The sequence below is a fragment of the Lissotriton vulgaris genome, chromosome 5 (assembly GCF_964263255.1).
Source record: "Lissotriton vulgaris chromosome 5, aLisVul1.2, whole genome shotgun sequence".
Classification (NCBI taxonomy): domain Eukaryota; kingdom Metazoa; phylum Chordata; class Amphibia; order Caudata; family Salamandridae; genus Lissotriton; species Lissotriton vulgaris.
In genome coordinates, this window is record NC_141693.1 from 163,475,917 (window position 1) to 163,485,620 (window position 9,704).

At 45.0% G+C, this 9,704-nt stretch overlaps 1 pseudogene; it reads left to right on the top strand.

Annotated features, from left to right (window-relative positions):
* The window catches only part of LOC147710407 (E3 SUMO-protein ligase KIAA1586-like), a 44,086-nt pseudogene extending 42,133 nt beyond the window's left edge, over positions 1-1,953 (top strand).
* Positions 1,954-9,704: the final 7,751 nt, after the last annotated feature.

Consider the following 9,704-nt stretch of genomic DNA (forward strand, 5'->3'; position numbering starts at 1 on the left):
CTATTACATTTTTGTTGCAGATAAGAAGCTTAATATTCTCGTTGCGTGACGCAAGGCCTTATCACCTGGAAACCAAAATCAGCAGAGGAAGATTTTCTTTTCTTTTTCAGATATAACAGTCCAGCCTTCAAGAAGGAAGTTCTAAATTTTACCATGGCTACTAGTGGCTTATCTGCTTCTGCTCTGAAGCGCAAGTCTATGCAGTCTTCAATGATTGACTTCCTATCGTCATTGAAGACCCAGGTGAAGACATTTTTACAGCTCAGCAGGAAAATACATTGGTGGTGACAGTACAGGAATGTAAAGCAAAACCTATGGAGAGCACATGCAGGGTATTAGACACTGCCCACTACTGGGAAAAAAAAGATTGCCCTTTCACTGACCACCGTGATCTAATTCATTTTCAGGCAAAGAATGGAAGTGAAAGGGTCGTGTTTTGCACAGCAATGTGACTGCAACTGAAATAGTAAAACTGAAATATATCAAACAACACAAACCAAAGATCACAGTATTAATTGATGAAAGCACTTCTATTAGCAATGCTTCTACCTTAATCATCTACCTCCGCTGCATTTTTGGAAATGAAAGTACCCCAGTGACCATCTATTTCAGCCTGCTAGAGCTGGCAGAAGCAAATGCCCTTGGCGTAAAGACAGCTCTCCTCAGCTACTTCAAAAAAGTTGGACTCACAAAAAGTCTGCTACATGATATCTAGATTGCAGTATGTTCAGATGGAGCAGCAGTAATGCTTGGTAAAAAAGGAGTAGTAGCATTGCTGAAATCAGAATTTCCAAATCTTGTACTGACGTGGCATTGTTTGGCTCACAGACTAGAACTTGCTGTGGCAGATACAGTTGATGAGGTTGCCGGGGTCAATCACTTCAAGATTTTCATGGACTCATTGTATGCCACATACAGCATGTCACCAAAAACCAGAGAGAGCTAAATCTGGCCGTCAGCGAGCTATGTGTTCAGCTTCAGAAGATAGGGAAAATACTTGAGACTAGATGGTTAGCATCCAGTTACAGATCTGTGAAAGCTGTTTGGAACTGCTTCCCAGCCTTGTGCAAACATTTTGAGAATGCTTCTAAAGACCCATCCAGACCCATAAGAGACCGGAGTAAGTATGAAGGTCTCTTGAATAAGCTTACATCCTATTCTTTTATTAGAGATTTAGGGGTAATGTGTGATGCACTTCAAGAGCTCAAAGACTTATCACTCTCCTTACAGAGAAGGGACATTACAATTGTTAATGCCCACAGACATTTGGTTAGTCAAGTACGTATATTTAGAGCAATGAAGGACTCACCAGGGGAGTTTGCTTATGCAGCTCAGAGAGCAGTTGACAAGGGCAAATTCAAGAATGTTCCTCTTTTCCATGGTAGAAGTAACTCTGTTGCTCTTAATCAAAATCAGTTTTACTAAAGTCTTTCAGTAAATATCAATAAACGATGTGCCCCGGATTCTGAGAAAGAACTTATAGCCAGCTTCAGTGTGCTAGATTCAGGCAACTTGCCTTCTGGTGATGAATGCATTCTTTATGGTGAAACAGAGATCGAGAAACTGTGTTCAGAGTTTCAGCTGCCAGCAAGAGATACTATCCAAGCTTTTAGACTTTTCAAAGATTTCGATGGACAGAAAACCCCTGAAGCATTAAAAAAGTTAGTAGTTTGCATGGAAACCCTGCTAGCAAGTAATGCGAATTGCGAGAGAGGTTTCAGCGCAATGAAATTAATTGCTAGTCCAACAAGGGCCTCTCTTCTTGTAGAGACCATTTCTTCATGTTTATGGGTAAAACCCAATGGTCCTCCATTTGAAACATTTTACGCAAAGCTGTATGTAAAGGGTTGGCTGGCAAAAGGTAGAAGGTCTGCTGAAGAAAATTGTTGTGAGAAACCCCAGCAAAATAGACACAGTAAATATCTTCAAGGGTTTTGGGAAATCCTGCAATAGATTTCTAATTAATGTAAATAATTTTTACATGTTTTTTTAAAGTGTTTGATATTTTATGGCTTATACTTAATAAATATACTTTTTTGCCTATTTTATTATCCTTTGCTGGATGCAACTTCATGATTTTCTTAAGCACACAATGCTAGTTATTTTGATTTAGACCACGCCCCTACTCGGATAGGCCACACCCCTTATAGACATTCGCCACGCCCCTTTTAGGGCGCCCCCCGTTTTTTATCCCACTTAAAGCCCGGCATGGCCTTAAGCCTATTACAGCTACCGACAGTTAGTGGGTTCTCTTTTTGTTTGAGCTTCGGCGGTTGCTGGGATTGCTCCTCTCCCACAGCTCTGGCTCCATCCACAATGGGGGAGAGTAGGGGATTTCATCAAGTAATCAAAATGTTCCCAGGGGTGTGAAACTGCGTCACTGAGGTTGGCTCTAACAATCAGGCTAGTGTGGGAATCATCTGAGCTTTCTCTCTCAGACAGATTTTCAAAGCGCGTCCGCTTTCACTTCCTTCTTTGCTCTCGCTTTCGACCTGCTTTATAACTGCATCCCCTCTCTGCTCATTTCAGCCATCATTATCGCGTCCTGTATTTATTTTAATGTTTATATAATGTATTTGCCAACTCGAAAGGATTCATTCCTGTGTAAGATGTTTTGCTTTGTGTGTGTTTTGGGAACAAAAGGCTCAGCAGTTGGTGTCAATGCGCTATAAAAGGCTGCAATCCATGGGGCAGATGTACAAGCCCCTTGCCCCACTTTTCTTATGTTAAAAATGACGCAACAGTGTTGCAAGGGGCTTGTAAATCTGTCCCCATGTGTGTAATCACAGCGTGCGGCCTAAATATAGAAGACAAGCCTTAAAGAAGAAATTCCTCAGTGTAAGCAAGCTTGATCTATCGGGCTATGCTATTTCTGGAAAGACAGCTCAGGAGGGTAACAACACGCCCTCTGTGGCTAATTGCGCTTACCATGCACGCTGTAAGTTCCAATACCAGGAAGATAGGTCAGTCACTTAATACACACAGGGGCATATTTATCAAAAGGAACGCACCGCACAAAGCACCTCGATCCGCTGTGTTACAGGAAAAGGGCAGGAATGCGCCGTATTTATCACAATATGGCGCATTCGGTTTTGCGCATTCAGGGGCAGATTTACAAGCCCCTTGGCCACTTTTGTGTCATTTTTAACAACGGGGAAAGTGACGCAAAAGTTGCGCAAGGGGTTTGTAAATCTGCCCCTCAGCACGGGGGCCTGCGTGGCATTCAGGATTGTATTTATGCAGGAAGGGGCCTTCACCAAACTTTGACTGGCAGTGAGACATCCCATACAAAAGAATTTTTGTTAGAGATGTTTCACTGAAACCTTTTCTAAGAAAAAACTTTTTTCACAGGAAAAGGAAGTTCTGCAGTTAGTTATAGTAAAACCTAATTTTATGTGGTCTTTCGGTTGCTTTTTTACATTTCTTACTTGGGGAAGCTGGTGAAAACAAAATGTAACTTAACACACTTCACATGGCCATACTAATGCCAACACGTGGGCTATGCAACGCTAGATAAAATAAAAGAGTGCTTAATTTGAGCAGGTGATTGCCTGTGAAGCCCAACCGCGCTCATTTTTGGGACCGGCACTTATTTTTTCCTCATCTCATATGGCTCGCCAGCAAGAGAGAAAAAAAAATCCTAAAGGATGAAGAAGGGAGAGAAAGACGATAAACGGACACAAAGTGAGAAAGCAGAGAGGCCAGCAAAGGTGAGATAAAGGGGCAGGGCATGCCAGGTCACTACCCAGCCTTGGTATTCAGCGCCCGATGTTACTAGCACCACGGAAGCACAGTTTTGTGTACAGAACTCTTTATTTTAGGAAGTAAGCTCTAAGTAGACATCAGCCAAGTGTCACACTAAAGTTAGAACATTTGGCAAATGTTTAGCCCCCTGACTTACTGTAGGGTAAAGTTTATTGACAATAGTTTGCCCACTGGCATAGGTCTTTTAAGGCCTCAGTGTGTGTGCCAAAGCGTCATAGAAACTGATAACGGTCCCGGAGACCACACCCCGGGCGCACCCTCTATACTGAAACGGAATACTTGTGTTTACAGTCGGTGGCTGTTCATCCTACCATTGAGCATACCACAGTCCAGGCATTTTACTCCTTTGGGGCTTCTTTGAATTCTTAAACTAAACCACTCGACAGATTTCACACACGTTTTGAGACACGCAGTGACAAGTTGTGACCGTTCTAAATTAAACTGTTCTCTAGGTAGCTTCGGAAAAATACAACCTCACTTTGCTCATGTGTAACGGGTTTTTTAAAGACAAGGGGGCATATTACCAACGTTTAGCGATATTTACCGCTAACGATGCTTAGCAACGAATTTTTTAACGCTAAGCATCGCCGGAAATTATCGCAGAGATAACTTGCTATTATCAAGGTTTATCTCAGCAGTGATAAAAATCCTCACGCTAACTGCCAATTGAGAGATTATCGCTGGAAAACCAACGATAATCTCTCGAAGTTTGGCGTTAGCTTGATGATAGGGGCTCACAAACTTAGTCATGATATCCACCTTCCATAGGATATCATGGCTAAGTCAGGAAAATACCAGGGGGCATATTATCAAGGGGGTTTATCTCTGCTTTTTTGGCTTTAAAAGCCAAGAAAGCGGAGATAAAATTATCTCCCTATTACCTAGCTGTCGCTAACACCAGTTAGCGACAGCTAGTAGGAGATAGCGACCATCTTGGGCCCCACTTTGCATGTCAGTGAAATTTATCACTAATGATATGCAAAGTGGGCGTGCCAAGATGTTAGTGACTGAAAACAGTCGCTAACATCGCTATCTCCTATTACCAACTTTTGGAGATATTCGCGCTAAGCGCGAATATCTCCAAAAGCTAACACCTGCCCTGAGCAGTTCTTAGCCATGTTATCCAATGGGAGGTGGATAACATGGCTAAGAGCATTAGCTCGGTAATGCATGAATATCGCTGACTTTTCAGCGATATTCATGCATTGCGGCAATTTTTATCGCATTTACGATAAACCTTGGTAATACCAAGGTTTATTTGCGGTAAAAATCGCCGCAACTCAGCGGTAAATTTTTGTCTCTAACCAAGCAATAGCGATAATTATCGCTATTGGTTGGTAATATGCCCCCAGGTGTAAAAAAAGCAGTGCTAACCGCGGTTATCGCTGCTTTTTTTATCACTAACAGGGAAAGCGAAATCCTTGATAATAGGAAAAATGTCGCTTAACAACATTTCTCCTATTATTTTTCTCTGGAACGCCCCTTTGCATCTCATTAGAGATGCAAGGGGAAGCGTAGAGAAAAAGGGTGATAACATGCGAATTTGCGTGTTAGCACCCTGTTGCTGATAGGGAGATAATTTTATCTCCGCTTTCTTGGCTTTTAAAGCCAAAAAAGCGGAGATAAATCCCTTGATAATATGCCCCTAAGAATGCTAATGTGACATATATCAGGGTTTTTTTCAGATTTGTATAGCGCATACTCGACCCGAACGCATTGAGTGGTTTATATGAGCTCACGCCTCACGTTGCATTACACAAGGTCAAATGTATTAATTTTTGGGGATGGGGATAAAGTCATTTGCCCAGAATCACAGGTTGTTCAGCGAGCCAAGACTCAAACCTGCTTTCTTGGTTTTAAAGTCAGCAGTTCTGGTCCTAGCGCCAAGACAGCGGCGTCCATAACAGCTTTCATTCGGACTGATAACGATCATCTCAGTGACTTGTGCCTGTAGAAGCAGAACACGTCACTGACCCAACGCAATACTGCAGGCTCATATTTTTTTACAACAGCGCGAGCCTTTGTGTTAAATCATCTTAGCAATGCTCGCGTTTCGCAGCAGCACAGCTCCTTAGGTGACACACGTCACACATACTAAACCTCTAGGCAACAGTATTAACACTCATGAAGCATCATTTATGAAAAGTGACGCATCGCTGCCTGAAAACAGCGATGCATCACTTTTCATTGTGCCCTCCTTGCGACACAAATGATGCGTCATATTTACATTATGACGCATCATTGTGCAAGGAGTTACAGTCTAATAGATTTCACTGCGCCACTTCTACAACCCTTTCTTGCGGCAATACGCCCCCCTTGCATACATTATACCTGGCGCAGGTATAATGTGGCGCAGGGGTTTACAAAGTGACACATCTACCTAGATGAGTCACTTTGTAAACATGGCGCAACAAGGCGCATTTTTTACGCCACTGGTGCGTCACAAAAAGTGACGCACCGGTGGCGTAAAAGTGACGCAAGGGCTCATAAATGAGGCCCATGGAACATAGAATAGACTAGACTCTCAGGCTCCCCCCTCCACAATCTCTCCATTCGAAGACAGCAGTGCTATCGACCGAGCAGGTCACCTTGTGACACACCTCATGCCCTCTACGGAGAACACGACACCTGGGCACTGTGAAAGACGAGCCTCGTCGCCGTTGCATTTACTGGCAGGGGAGGCATTAGGAATCGGGCTCTCGTAGGTAGGAGCATAATGTCAGCTCCCGATTTCCAGGCTTCTCACGTTCTCCAGCTGTGTGCAGGAACCAGTCCGGATCAATAGGATGTGAGCAAAGGCCCCCGACTGCGCGGCACCAGCTGTAACACACGTGCCTGGCACGGAGCAACTCTGCACCTGCTCCCGGTGGGCCGCCTCGTGGAGTCCGCGTCCACTACTCCGCCATCAGTTGCAAATGGATGGGGGTGCTGATTGTAGAGGAATAGGTTTAAAACAAGATTAGTGGCTACTGGATCAATATACTGTTTTTTTTATTGTTACAAAACTACAAGTCCATATATACAAACAACAGGAATTTAAAGAAATAACAGGAAGGCCAAGACAGGCCGCATGACAAAGGGACAGGAACTGGCAGGGGTGTAACGTGCTCAGTGAGATAATGAGGGGGTGCTGGCAGGTGGGAGCTTCAGATTTTCCAACAATCAAGCTGGAATATAATGTTAAAATGCATTATATGACAAGCAGGGAGTATGAGAGGGACTAAAGGGCCAGTGGAAAGGGAGGCATATGTGGTTTTGGAGTGTTACACAAGGTTTTTCCAGCAGGTTTATCCCCAGATTTTTTTGGTTTTGGGCCCCCTGTTAACCCAGTTTTTGTCGGTTTTTAGATTCTGGGCACCTTATCACTGCTGATCAGTGCTAAAGTGCATATGCGCTCTGGGTAAATTGTGTTTATGGACTGGTATTTCCATGATTAGCTGTTTGATTTACTGATAAGTCCCTAGTACAGTGCACTGTGTGTGGCCAGGGCCTGTAAATCAAATGCTACTAGTGGACCTGCAGCACTGATTGTGCCACCTACATGAGTAGCCCTGAAAGGGCATCTCCTACCTGCGGGTGCAGTGTCTGCGCGCAGTCTCTACTACCATGTCGACCTGGCAAGTGCGCCCACTTTCCAGGCCCTGACCTTCCCTTTTCTTGCATGTGAGTCTACCCCTAAGGTAGGCCCAAGATACCCTTGGGGGCAGGGTGCAGTGTATGTGAAAGGTGGGACATGTCCTACTGTGTGTAACATGTCCTGGTAGTGATGTACAGCTAATTTATTTTTTCACTTTTGAAAGGCTATCTGTCCCATGTGATAGAAACGGAGTTTATTTATAGCATCTTTTAAGTATAACTTTCCTTTGGAACAAGATGGAAATATAGAGTTTAGTATGCCTGAACTCAGAATATAATTTAATTTAATTTAATTTAATTTAAAAACATTTATACAGCGCTCGTATACCCAGCGGTTTCATGGCGCTAGTGGTAAGACAGTGGACGGCAGCAGCTAATGGGTTTAGGTAGAGTAGGCTTGCATAAAAAGGAAGGTTTTGAGATCCTTCCGAAACTGGAGGTAAGAAGGTGAGGTGCGCAGGGTAGCCGGGAGGGAGTTCCAAAAGGCTGGAGCCAGGACAGCGAATCTCGCTCCACCCGCCTTCTGTTTTTTAAAACGGGGGATGGATAGGAGGGCCAAATAAGTGGAGCGAAGTTCTCTGCCTGGGAGGTAGGGCTTAATGGCGGAGCAGATGAATTCGGGAGCAGTGCCCGATCTGGCCTGGTAAGTGAGGCAGCCGAGTTTGTAAAGGGCACGCTCTTTCACAGGGAGCCAATGTAATGCGTTTAGCAGTGGAGTGGCCCGGTGGTATTTGGGTAGGCCATGGATCAGGCGGGCAGCCTGATTCTGTACCAAAAATGTATCCCTTTTAGTAAAGATTATTTTTATATTGTGTGTTTGAACATACCACTTTTACAAAGTGGATCTTTTCATGCTTAGCCATCCTGTGTGCCTCTGTTGGTTTGCGGATTGACTGTCTGGCTTTGAAGTGACAGAGGCTGGGGATATGCATTCACTGTAGACAGCCACTGGAGGGGTTGAGGTGTACCCTGCCTTTCAGGATGAGTCAGGGCTGGGCTGAATAGACCTGGCTGTATTTAGAGTAGGGGGAGAAGATTTCCTTTTCCTTTCACCTGAATGGGTCTGGTCTGCCCTACACAATGCTGACTCCAACTCCTGCCAGGAAGCTGGACCAGAGAAGACAGAACTGGTTTTGACTGAGCTCAGAGCCTCTCCCCCACAAGAGAACAAAGAGAAATTGAATATAAATAGTGGGGCCCTGACCCCAGAACTTTGGATTATTCCTTGAATTCAAGAGGAATCTCTGCCAAGGAGAAGAGCTGGAAAAACTGAAGGAGAAGTACTACCCCTTTGCTCTGTGCTGCCTGGGATTGGCCTGCAGTGGCTGTTTCTGCCAAGGAGAGGATAAAGACTTTGCTGTGGGCTGTGTCTCCTGCTTGAGGAAGATCTCAAATGGCTTGAAGTAGAGCTTGCCTCCTGTTTTGACATCTCAGGGAAACAAATACTTTACCATCAATTCCCCTGAACTTCCTTGCTGGGAGTACTGACCTGCCTAGAGGTGCTTGTGACTGTGTTGGTACTCTGGAGGTTGTTACTGCTTTTGGAAACTGGAAAGGTAACGCAACTACGAGAAGTGCGACAAATCCGCACCTGTTTCCGATGCATCGCCGAAGATACCAACACAGCGCCTGCCCGTGGCTGGAGAAATCACTGCATGCCGAATCCCATGCACGATCTCTGAAGTTCAAGATCACTGCACCGATTCCGATGCAGGCTCTGCTGTGCGGCTGCAAGAACCAACACATCGTGGGACCGTGGCTGGAGAAACCAATGCAGCGCTGTTGCCACCGCCTCATCGAGAACCGACGCATCCCCATTCCTCACGCATCGCACTGGGATGCCAAGTCTACAAGAATGCCAGGGCCACAGTATGAAACCAAGCCATCACCTCACTGCACAGTAAGACACCAATGTATCACCTCCCTATCAGTAAGGAACGGATGCATCACTACCCCTGTGTGGCAGTAGCAAAAACAACAGTTGATGGACAGAATGCAGAACAATGTCATACATTCACCCCAGTACAGATATCTGGGCCTAAATCCATCCTTTTTCTGCACTTCACACCACCCCAGTTCAGACATGGCCATATGCAAATTAGCCTTGACCCTGTGCCTTATGGGAACAATACAGCCCCAACTGCCAAGCCATGTCTTCCCTGGACCGGAATCAAGCATCCTAGGACCGGTTTCTGGCTATCAGCCGTCATCAGCCAGGATAGCTTGCCTACAGTGGTGTGGAGAGCACAGGACTCACGTCTGAGCATACCCGTCCCACTCGGGGTGACAAATGCAAAAACAAC